At 36.0% G+C, this 12,500-nt stretch overlaps 1 protein-coding gene and 1 pseudogene across 1 annotated transcript in view; one reads left to right on the top strand and one right to left on the bottom strand.

The window, feature by feature from the left end:
• LOC136827951 (uncharacterized) overlaps positions 1-12,500 on the bottom strand; it is a 505,229-nt gene that overhangs the window by 252,713 nt on the left and 240,016 nt on the right. The gene's annotated exons all lie outside the window — the stretch shown is intronic.
• The window catches only part of LOC136827950 (long-chain-fatty-acid--CoA ligase ACSBG2-like), a 24,107-nt pseudogene continuing 16,211 nt past the window's right edge, over positions 4,605-12,500 (top strand).

Genomic DNA, 12,500 nt, shown 5'->3' with positions numbered 1-12,500 from the left:
TATATATATATATATATATATATATATATATATATATAAAAGGCTGAAGGACATTTAGGTGCCACGACGCTATAAAGTGTTAATGACCTCATTTGCGATGATTTACTGAGCAACTGATATGCCAGTGAAATGATCTCAACCGCATTTTGTGAAAACAGAAGCTATTATGCCATAGTAAGTATAAAACAGTAAAATGGACATGTGAATGTTTGATAAACTTGATAATTACAGTCCCAACAAAACAATACGCTTGATAAATCGTGTATCAATGGTCATACTAAGAATTTCGTCATGAATGGTGAAGGCGAAAACACACTTCGTTATTGGGTATATCAAGTTTGATTTTAGGACTCAACGTGGGAAAAAGAAGAAAATAAATACTATAATAATTATGCTAGATTGAATTCTGAACACTATCAAAACTTTATGTTTCATCGATTCTGGAAGGCTTTGAGGAGAGGTAATGAAGAGAGCTGTAGACTGTTCCAAAATGACTCAATTAGATCTAATAGACAAGGTTGGTAAGAAACCTTTTTAAGGAACAGACAGGTAGCGTATGGTTAGAGGAAGAATTAGGAGACAGCAGATATTTATGTGAAAGTGATGGAAAATAAGCATTAGAAAATTCAGAAGAATGAATCACATTCACAAGAGATTAAAGCTCAAGGACTGTAAAGTAATTATGGTTTTTATGCAAACAGATCTGAAAAGAATGGTACACTTTGTTGATATTAATGAAGGCACTGGGATTAACAACGAAAGAAACAAAGCAGTACTGTCTCCACTGTATCATATGGTTACAGTTTTATATATATGTATGTATGCATGTCTATAAACACACACACACACACACACACACACACACACATATATATATATATATATATATATATATATATATATATATATATATATATATATATATTATATATATATTTAAGCCTATAAATTTGCTAACGGAACATCAGGTATCGCTTGGAACGTCGCAAGGCGATTGATAAATAGGTATATCCTAATGAATCCCAATGAATCTGCATTGACGATAACACAGGTGTGAATTCTCGAATGACTGACCAGGATATGGGAATGATATACTCTAGAGCTTATCACAGCACATGACATATAACTTCCTCCTTGATTCAGGTGAAACCTCGACGTTTTGATTTATGGAGTTGACTGGTAAGTTTTCTATCTATATCTGCTTGCCTATCTCTCTTTAACGTATATATGTTACAGGGAATATGTGAAATCAGGGATTTCACGAAATCCCTGGGGAATTTGTGAACTGAGCAACTCGCTTAGGAACACTGATCCCGAGGGCTAGTATTAAACACGGCGAAACAATGATTCATCTACACTGTTTCGCCGTGTTTAATACTAGCCCAGGGGGTCAAATGTATTTTGCCGTGTTTAGTACTAACCCCCGGGGGATCAAATGTCCCTAAGTGCATTTGATCCCACAGGGGCTAGTACAAAACAGAGAATCAGTGTAGATGAATCACTGTTTTGCCGTGTTTAGCACTAGCCCTCGGGGATCAAATGTTCCTAAGCAAGTTGCTCATTTCACAAATTCCCTAGAGATTTCACATATTACCTGTAACATATATACGCGGTAAACTACATCTGTAATTATAGTAAGGCTATTTTACGATATAAATAAGTAAATTTGTGCGTGTTTTCTGTGTGTATGATCATAATATATAATAGTTTTCTCTTCGTATCACGGAAAACTGAAGGGGAAGATTACCATTATCCAACATGCACTTACGTGCCTTTGGTAAACAAGACCATTCAGCTGTTATGTAAGTATCAACATCAGAAAAACTATGTGGAAAAAGATTAAAAACCGAGATGATAAGAAAATATGGGAAAATATAGATAATGGTGAATAAATCATTACACGGATCAACTATTAAATAAACTCATGCATGCTTGCACAAACAGCAGTTGAGGAATGTTAAAAAAGTGAGGGCCCTGTTACGTGATGCTTAGAAGTAGAATTCATCATTTTCAACTATCGAGTGTAATCACTAAATGCACAGACGCAAAAGCTATACCACAGGTATGCAGTAAATGCATTGTTATATTCACCGATGGTTATCTGGTATTACAATGCGGTACAGGGTGCTGACGCAGCAAAACGCCCAGCACACTTCTTTCTTGATACAACCGCTATATGTGAAAGCAGTGTTTCTTATCAACTTATTCCTCACGGAAGGAAAAAGTTACTGGGAGGTATGTGAAGACAGAGCCACAGAGGTGAATAGGACTTTAGGACTACCGCGGCAAGCGAGTTGCGATTTAAACAAATATACTTGGGCTAGAAAAACAATTACGGATAGATTTTCTAAATTTTATTGTCAGATTCTACATACATACCCACGACTCAATAAACCATAAATGTTATACGTTGTACAAAGCAAAGATTCAGTGTTAATTGTATGAGTGTGTGTGTGTGTGTGTATATATATATATATATATATATATATATATATATATATATATATATATATATATATATATATATATATATATATATATATATATATATGAGAACGTATACAAGTATATGCATTATGTTATGTATAAGTGAGTATGTCTTCACATGCATGTATATGTAATTATGTATAATCGTATAAGCATGCAGGCATGTTTACTGCATATATTCATTTGTCATAATTCAATAAATTAGCCAAAACATCTCGTAAATGATCGCTGAGATTAAAATATCCCGGACATTATAGGAGTCGTAACTACGGACTTTTTTGTCAATTAAAAAAAACTGCTTAAAGCTACCTACTAATGACAATAAACGAGGAACACAGAGGTAGTATTGGCCCTTAATTCAAAGCTGTTCAAGTGAAAGCGCTGGGAAGACCCATGGCGGATGTAAAGAACACGTACAAAACTCATGTCTGAGACTTTCACAAAGCTTTCCATGTTTTGGAAACCTCCCACCTTGAATCTGTGGCCTTGAGCTGAGAATTCCTGGATGTCTGCTTGTTTCTCTATCACCATGACTAACATCAGGGATGCAAACTTGCCCGAGAAAAGATGGCGGTCAATCCTTATTCGTATCCGTGTCGCCTCTAATTCTAGACAGCCCATTACTGAAGATGAAACCCAGTATAGAGAGGTCGCGGCTCGTTAGTTCAATATATTGCACTTACTGCACGAGCTGGTCCTCCTTCAGAAAGTCTGGGGGGTGGTGTTACCTGGTTCAGCCCCATGCCCACATGCTCTTTTAGGCATAATTACTACTGTTTATTTGCCGATACATAGCAGCAGTCCGCCAGACAAGATTAATGTGAAAAGGACGGTTTGTATTTGCATATGGCATGGTTATAGGTTATGGGAATAATTCAGAAAGAATCCAGTATCCATCACCGGCAAATAGCAGATGCTGCGAGCATCCACTGACAAGTGCTGACAACCAACATATAAGGAAATGCAGACTACATTCTCCCCTCTATCAGAAACAAATGAGGAATGGAAACACAAATACCGAACCCCACACCCGCTGAAAGATAGGACAACAACGGGCTATCCCACATCTCCGTCCCGCCCTACACATACAGATGAAGAACCAATTGGTTTGCAACCCAGAATAGTGAGGATATTTTCTTTGTAAGCTAGACAATTGAATGAAGAATGTGCCGACCCTATTAACTGTTGCTAAAATGTCAGCCTCATATAAATATAATACGTATTTTCATGCATATACATCCAGTCCTGATGATGTCGTCACAAGGTGAGGAAACAGTTGTTGGCACATTTCATTATTCTTGTACAGAGACACACACAAACATATATATATATATATATATATATAAACATATATATATATATATATATATATATATATATATATATATATATATATATATATATATATATATATATATATATATATATATATATATATATAGAGAGAGAGAGAGAGAGAGAGAGAGAGAGAGAGAGAGAGAGAGAGAGAGATGTATATGCATCTGTAAATATAATGCCGTATACCACAGAAATCGTCTTGGAAAACTATGCCCCAGTAAAAGACAAGCATACACATACAATTCACAGAGACACACACATACATATATACAGTATATTATCTCGGTAAATACATCCAGTCATTATGTCGCTTCAACGATTTCTGCCGCACTTTCACTTGCTTTCTGCACTACTTCGGGTGAAACTCATAAGGTTTGAGGGTGATAAATATGTGGAATATAGGTTGTAAATATAAATGTATGTATGTATGTAAATATAAATATATATGTATGTATATATATATATATATATATATATATATATATATATATATATATATATATATATATATATATAGAGAGAGAGAGAGAGAGAGAGAGAGAGAGAGAGAGAGAGAGAGAGAGAGCCTACCTCTCTAATTGTTTCACGCTTTTTTTTTTTATTTACCAGAAAAAAATCTTGCGAATTCCACCAGCAGTAGAGCAGGAAACAAGTGAAAGTGCAGCAGACATCGTAAAAGCGCCTGTACAAGAGTTGTAAATAATGACCGAGGCGATAAATTCCGTGTTTGATCCGTCGGTTAGAGGCTCAACGTACGGTGCGAGGAGGTTTTAGTGTCATGCAAGAAGTGGTTCAGGTCGGTTGTCTTCCAGGTTCGTTCGCTGAAGACTCCGGATTTCAAGTGCACAGGTTGGATGGTGTAGTTACTTGTGTACGTCTGCGTTCTGATATACTTTGTTTGTGTTTCTCTCTGTGAAGTTTTTACGTTAATTTGTGTCTTACGTAGACCTCGATTTGTTTTTGTATTCATATATTATTTCATCTTCTGTCAGCTTATCACATATGTTTTTTATTTTTTGTTTTGAGAACTATTTCCTGAAGCAGAATTTTGAAACGCAAGTATATAATGACCATGGGACTAACCTTGATTAAATAAGGGCAATAATTTAGAACATTCAAAATAAGGACTAACATGGTAACGGTGTACCGTTTATTATGAATTTTCTTCAGCGTTCTGCCAGAAGTAAATATTATTGTGGCGAACTGACTGCTCACCAAGGACCCCGATAAAAAATCTAAAAAATTTCTGGTCCAATCCCTTTTTACTATACTTGAGGTCTCGCCAAAAAACCCTTAAGTCAAAATCTTCTGAAACAATAGTTTGTATATTACTGTGTTAAATATTTCTCATTACTTTGATCTATAAGTTTACAATGCAAGACTGATAATGGATATTCCATGACAAAACTTATAATACTGACGCTATTGCACAGCTTTTTTATATTATCTACCTTACACTGTTTTGTCTTGCCAGGCTAAGGTTATCTTTTCCCAGATACAGTCTAAGTATTGCATGCAACAAACAGATTCAGTCCATTACTGCATAAACATAGCAAACATGGATCAGTAAACAAAACTTTAATTCTTAACCCTTACCTTCAAAGCTCTAAGTCGACGAACGTCAAGAACAGGGTTGGAAACATCTAACAATTCTTCTTATCTTATCATGTTCTTAGTTTAAGCTTGGCTATCTAATTTAGCTGCAATACATTTGAACGCAAACCTGAATTCAGTTTTTTAATAATTCTAAATACGATCTCGTCACTAGAGTGTTATGTTAAACAAGGTCGATTTGTTGTGGTTATTAGATACAAAAATAAATTATGGTTGAAGAGGACTTGGATATTGGCGCTCTGATAACCTGGTTAACAACTGTGAACAGGGTTTCTAAATAATCTACTCCCTATCCGCTTACTAACAATGAACAGTTACAAGTGCCGGGTAAATATAGACAATGCACAGACATGCTGAATATCGATCTTGAAGTGGTTACTTGAACAATGATTAGTTGGAACGTCTCCATAAGAGTTTACTGGCTGCTGATACGCCAGCGAATGGGCGTTGACCTGACAGCAGCAAGTAAAAACGTCCCCCTGTCAAAATATTCCCCACGACTTTCAGTCAAAATGTCCCCTTCCAGAACGTCGCCAGTGAATTTCAGTAAAAACACTGAGAGGAAATATAGGTAAAAGTCATGGAGAATACAGAGAGAGAGAGAGAGAGAGAGAGAGAGAGAGAGAGAGAGAGAGAGAGAGAGAGAGAGAGAGAGAGAGAGAAATATACCAGCCATTCAAACAGCATTTTTATATTCATAGTAATTTTCTATATTATATTTAAGTCAACAAGGAGGATTCAAATATACCTGCAGGTTAGCAAAATATTTTGAGAGAGAGAGAGAGAGAGAGAGAGAGAGAGAGAGAGAGAGAGAGAGAGAGAGAGAGAGAGAGATGGGGAATTTTTTTGGTTATCTAAGAATACATACTATATGGCCCTTTCCATCAAAAGGTTTGACGAATCTCGTTCTAAAGTGTACCTGCCATTATTTCCAAAATTTTCAGCTACAGTAGGGCGAATTAAAATTTTATTTAAAATAACGAGGGTTAAAAGGAGTAGCCATAAACAGGCGACACCCGCGAAACAGCAACGTAATCGACTCGGGAATATAAATCCTTTTTTTATGGAATGTGCCCTTGGAAATGAAGGTCACGTGGTCATCACAGCACAGATACAAGACCTTCGAAGAAAAAATAGCGTCACTGTTTCTTCATTTTTCAAATCCATCCGTGTCGCAGCCTCCAGCCATATCATACACATGACTTTCAAGGTCTTCCAATTTTAGTTTTCTGTAAAAGAAAACTATTGAGGTGGCTTTTTCTGTCCGTCCGCACTTTTTCTGTCCGTCCCAGATCTTAAAACCTACTGAGGCTTGAAGGCTGCAACTTGGTATGTTGATCATCCACCCTCCAATCATCAAACATTCCAAATTGCAGCCATCTAGCCTCAGTAGTTTTTTAAATTTTATTTAAGGTTAAACTTAGTCATGATCGTACCTCTGGCACCGCTATAGGTACCAACAACGCAGGACACCACCGGGCACACTATTTACTCGTTGTTTTTATTCCGTGTTTCCAGGACATATAAAAAAGAATTTATGATTTTAATTAACCAAGAGAGGAAGCTTACTAAAATTAATGCGATAAAACTTCGCTGATCTATTTGACAAAGGCTGAATGGAACCTGTTTTATGGTCCCTTGAAGAAGTCGCCGTCTACCTTCCCGTATGGATATTCGCTCCAAAATTTTGTATAAGATCCACACCTTACACGAAGTTCCACGTACACACGCACACACATACATACAAAAACAAACACTCGCGCGCGCGTGCGTAATAATACTGTTGGTTGTACGGATATGACAACAATATATATCTTAGTCATTCACTGTCCTTCGGTGCGGTAGACGAGCGAGCTAACATAAGCGAGGAGGACGTGAATATGTCTTTGTCTGGACAATTTTATTTATTTGGTAAAGAATCAATCCGGGCTAGAGTCCGTCATTTTAAAATTACAACAATCTGTAAAAGGAATTGAAAACTAATATTTCTCAAGCTGTTATAAACAATTATCAAAACAAAGTCTTACGAAACACTCGACTTGACACTGGGTAAGAGTGAAAAGTGACAGTGCTTGATCGTTAACGACGTTACGAGATTCGTGGTCCCCTGACTCGCTGTGCTTGCATACCAGAAATATTAATGTGCGTGCTGATATATAATTCACAGGTGGTCGGAAGTGCTCTGTACTCGTAGCTCGGATCATAGCATATGTGAGTTCTTGTCTACTTGAGTGATGAAACTCATTCCTTCCTTTGATTGCTATTTGGAATAACAATAATTTATATCATGTGGTAAAATGATTTGCATGCAATGCATATATATACCTATACACACACACACACACATATATATATACATATATATATATATATATATATATATATATATATATATATATGTATGTATATACACACACATGTGTGTGTTTGTGTATGTGTGGGCGTATGTGCATGTTTAGTCATAGAAAGGATCCACAATGATAGACTACACGATGAAATATAAAACAGCGATCTTTCTATCTTCCTCATACCACTGTGGCCTTTTTCATACTGAACAGAAGCGTAAGTTATCAATTTTATCCGTGATGTCAACACGTTAAATTTTGATAAAGGGGTAATGTTTCTGTGATTCTCAAGACACTTATAACTATAAGAGTGAGCAACAGTTATGTTAATGATCAGCTATGATGTAAAACGTCTCATGAGAAGGAACTAGGACCACAAACAGATTGGTAAAGTACACTGACTAAATATGTACCATTTTCACGGACATGCATAAATGTCATATAAAACATGTATATATACGGGTACACACATACTTAGATCTGATTACAAATATGTAAATAGGAGCATGAATACGTGTTGCACAAGGGGACCCCGCCGTTATCTGCAAGACGCTCTACCCCTAAACGTATAGAACTCAAGAGAGGATGGGGTCTCATTGACGTAATTCCAATGGCATCTGCGTCACAGACACCTGTGATGAGAGAGGAGAGGCAATAGTACGCGGTGTGGTGGCAATGTCACATTAGTTCTTCAATTTTACAATCTCGCATTTCCAAGCGTTCACGTAATTTCTTCTCGACTACTTCCGCTCTGGATGCTTAGGAGGTTGTGGCTGAAGGATCTCAGAGCACCGTGGAGGAACATTTGTGTCTAAGGCACAGAAGACCTTCAATGAAGAGCATCCTCAGGCATCTTCTTCACCACACCCGTACCAATGAATGAATTTCACTCTCTGATTGAATTAGGTTTAGACGCAACCTTTTTCTTTATGCTGAGTGGAGACGTATTGAACGCATTTCGATATGATAATGAGGTCCCCCCCACCTCTTGCCTATCCTAGCTAATTTATGCATGGAATTTCTTGAAAAGACGTTGACTAACCCTTCCTTAATCCTTTCGAAGGACGTTTCTAGGTTAGATACGTAGGTAACAATTTCAAAATTTACTAAGAAGACGAAGCAGCTTTCAGTATTTTCCTTCTTAAAACCCATGATTTTTTTGCTAGCCATCAAACTGGTCGTGGAGCATAGAAACAATTATCACTTAGTCAGGTTTGCTATTGTTAGGTAAGTCCATAATTACCTATCCTGCTTTTAAAATAACTATGTTGTCACCTATGCAGTAGGCTGTGTCATAATGTCTTAATAGAATATTTAACCTGTGATGGCTGTTACCTAGGACAATGCTATAAAGTAGAACATGAAAAGGTTATACTGCAAGTCCGGAGTTTCATGATGACTGGTAAGTTTATGAGATGCTGTTTCACTCTTCAATAGATGAGGACCGATTAAAGGACTTTGCAAAGGAAGTTCGTTTATAGAGCACTACTATCCATTTCAGGGACCGCGAGGCATCGTTTTTCTCAAATATCTTTCCACGTTATTACTTGATCGAAATGGTACTTTGACACAATGTACAACACCCCCCGTTAATTTTTGGTAATGTAGTACATTGTCAAATGGTTTTAGTTAAGGTGTTTACTCTTGACTTACATGGTGTTGCCAAGCATTGCCAAACTATGCATTAGAACGTCCGTTATCTCCATCTCATCCCTCCCTCTCCCTTCCCCTCTTCATCCCTCCTTCAACCCACTTTCCTGGCCTCTCTATTTTCGGCCCCCCGCCTCTCCTGTCTATGGGGGATAGCGGACGTTCGATTACGTGGATTAGTCTTGCTGACTCATGCGACTTTGCCTGTAAAAGTCAAGAGTAAACGCATTAACTAACTCTATTTGATAAGCATTATATTACCAAAAATTAGCTGGAGGTGTCTTGTACACTGTCAAAGTACCATTTCGATCAAATAAAAGTTTGAAAGATATTTGAGAAAAACGATGACTCGCGGTCCCTGAAATGGATATAGTAACTTAGGGGAAGGCGTGGGACGCAAACAAAAATTACCTTAGCTATATAGGGTCGCAGCTAAACTTACGCGAATAGCTGGTAATCTGACAAGTGTTTTTTTTATTTTTACATTGTAGAAATCCTGGGCCTATTTTCTAGCTAAAAGAGGACATCGTAGAGGGTAGCTATTTGAAATAACCCAGTACAGATAAGTTTTCAAGGAGACTTAAAACTAGAGGTTATTTAAGGTAGGAATCATAATTCCAAGTATTTAAATTGAAAGTAGGAGTTAGAACTGGGGGTACTGACATAGCCCACCAGTTTATTCCAGAACTAAGTTGTGCAATTTACTGTGGCCACCGCGTGCGCATCCTTGTTATTCATCTTTTAATGAGTGACAGAGGTCCCTCCAAGTTAAGTATATGGGTGAAATTCCTATATTTAAGACAATCAGATTTTTTCTCCATAAAATTTAGGTTTGCAAATTCAACTTAAAGCCTATTTGTTTTATGTCTTCTTTTACTGTCTTTTCACAAATGTTAATTTTATTTCGGACTACCACACTTCACACCAAACATTTATCCCGCTAATATTTCTTGATTTGTCTTTATAGTGCAAAGTAAAGTTCCTGGTTAAGCACTCAGCTTCACACCTAAATACCCTGGATCCATTCAATCACTCGTAGTTCTGGATCCATTCAATCACTCGTAGTTTAAGTGCTTTTACTACAAAACAAAAAAATTTTCTTATCGTAGCCTTCTTTTGAATATGACTGATCATTTTATTATATATGATTCTAATTTACAGATTGTGTCCAGAGCTATTAGTTAAAGATGTCTGCATCGCCGCATCATCAAACGGAATTCCTGAATGGTAAGCAAATCAAGTGTTCCTTGTCAAGTCCTCATTCGGGACCTTAAAAACGGAATATCTTTAGACGAACACATAATTTGGTTACGTTAGCATTGCAATTGTCTTACGAGTAAAATTCTACAATCTAGCACATACACACATACATACGTACATATATGTGTGTGTGTATATATATATATATATATATATATATATATATATATATATATATATATATATATATATACATATATATATATACATTAGAGAGAGAGAGAGAGAGAGAGAGAGAGAGAGAGAGAGAGAGAGAGAGATGCGTTTTTGTGCAAAGTATTGTTTTGAAAGCTTCCTGGCAGACCGCCCAGCTCTCTCTCTGAACAGTCTCGTTTCTTTGCTAACTTTCACCCAACATTTTTATTTCTGCTTTTTACGTTGAATTTCGTCTTTTAAGGCCAAGGTTGTAAATAAAAAATGATTGCATTTTGTTGCAGAGTCGCCGCTGATTTGATGATAATGATGAGTTAATTGTTGAAACAGCTTCTAACGTGAAGGTTAATAAACGAGCGGCTGCATTAATTTTCATCTTCTCCACCAGAGCTTTAGAGATGTGAATAAGGAAAGGTACAGAAAATTGGCCAAGTGTCTTATAAAATATCAGACGCCACAGGTGCGTCAGCGTTTAATATCGACCTATCTAATTCTGCTATATATATATATATATATATATATATATATATATATATATATATATATATATATATATATATATATTATATAATATATATATATATATATATATATATATATATATATATATATATATATATATAATATATATATATATATATATAATATACATACATACATAAACATATATGTATATATATATATACATACATACATATACATTTATGTGTGCATACATTATATATATATATATATATATATATATATATATATATATATATATATATATTATGTATATATCGACCTATCTAATTCTGTTTATATATATATATATATATATATATATATATATATATATATATATATATATATATATATATATATATATATATAGGGTGTCCATAAATTCTCTTTACATATTAAAAAAATATATTACAAAAGCAAATGAACAGACAAATATGTGGAACCTATTACAAAATGAGAAGTAGATATTGAAGTTTTTTACCTTATTTAATACACCTCTATATGGACACCTTTAGTTGCACAAGGTACATCAAGACAGTACTTGATTTCTTGCCATGTTCGCTGTGGCATAGCCTCATCAATAGTGGCAATGAATTAGTGATCTTTTGCTTGAGATCTGCGATGCCCTGTGTCTTTGTTCGATACATGATATCTTTCCCATAACCCAATAGAAACAAGTCCAGGGGAGCGATATCTGGTGAACGAGATGGCCAGGGAATTGGGCCATCCCTTCCAATCCACAGGTCTGGAAATGTTTCATTTAGAAACCCACAAACATGCAGTCCCCAATGTGGTGGTGCACCATCTTGCTGGAAAATGATGGTTGGTCGCAAGTCATCTAGTTTTGGTGTCACAATTTCAGTCAAAAGGTCAAGGTAATCATCTGTAGTAATTGATGTCTCGCTGAAGAAAAATGGACCAATGATTTGATTGCACGTGATCCCACACCACACATTCACCTTTGGACTATTTCAATGAGGATCCCTAGTCACATGGGGATGTTCTGATCCCCAGATTCTCACATAATGTGTGCTTGGTTTCCCTAAAACATACTCGGTTGGGGAAAGTTTCATCCTTAGAAATTCGTTCCTGCAAGTTAACTGCAAACTCTCTTCGTCTTGGTTTATCATTTGGCTCGAGTGGCTGCAT

The sequence above is a fragment of the Macrobrachium rosenbergii genome, chromosome 42, assembly GCF_040412425.1.
Source record: "Macrobrachium rosenbergii isolate ZJJX-2024 chromosome 42, ASM4041242v1, whole genome shotgun sequence".
Taxonomy (NCBI): Eukaryota; Metazoa; Arthropoda; class Malacostraca; order Decapoda; family Palaemonidae; genus Macrobrachium; species Macrobrachium rosenbergii.
This window is presented reverse-complemented; position numbering and strand designations above follow the sequence as displayed.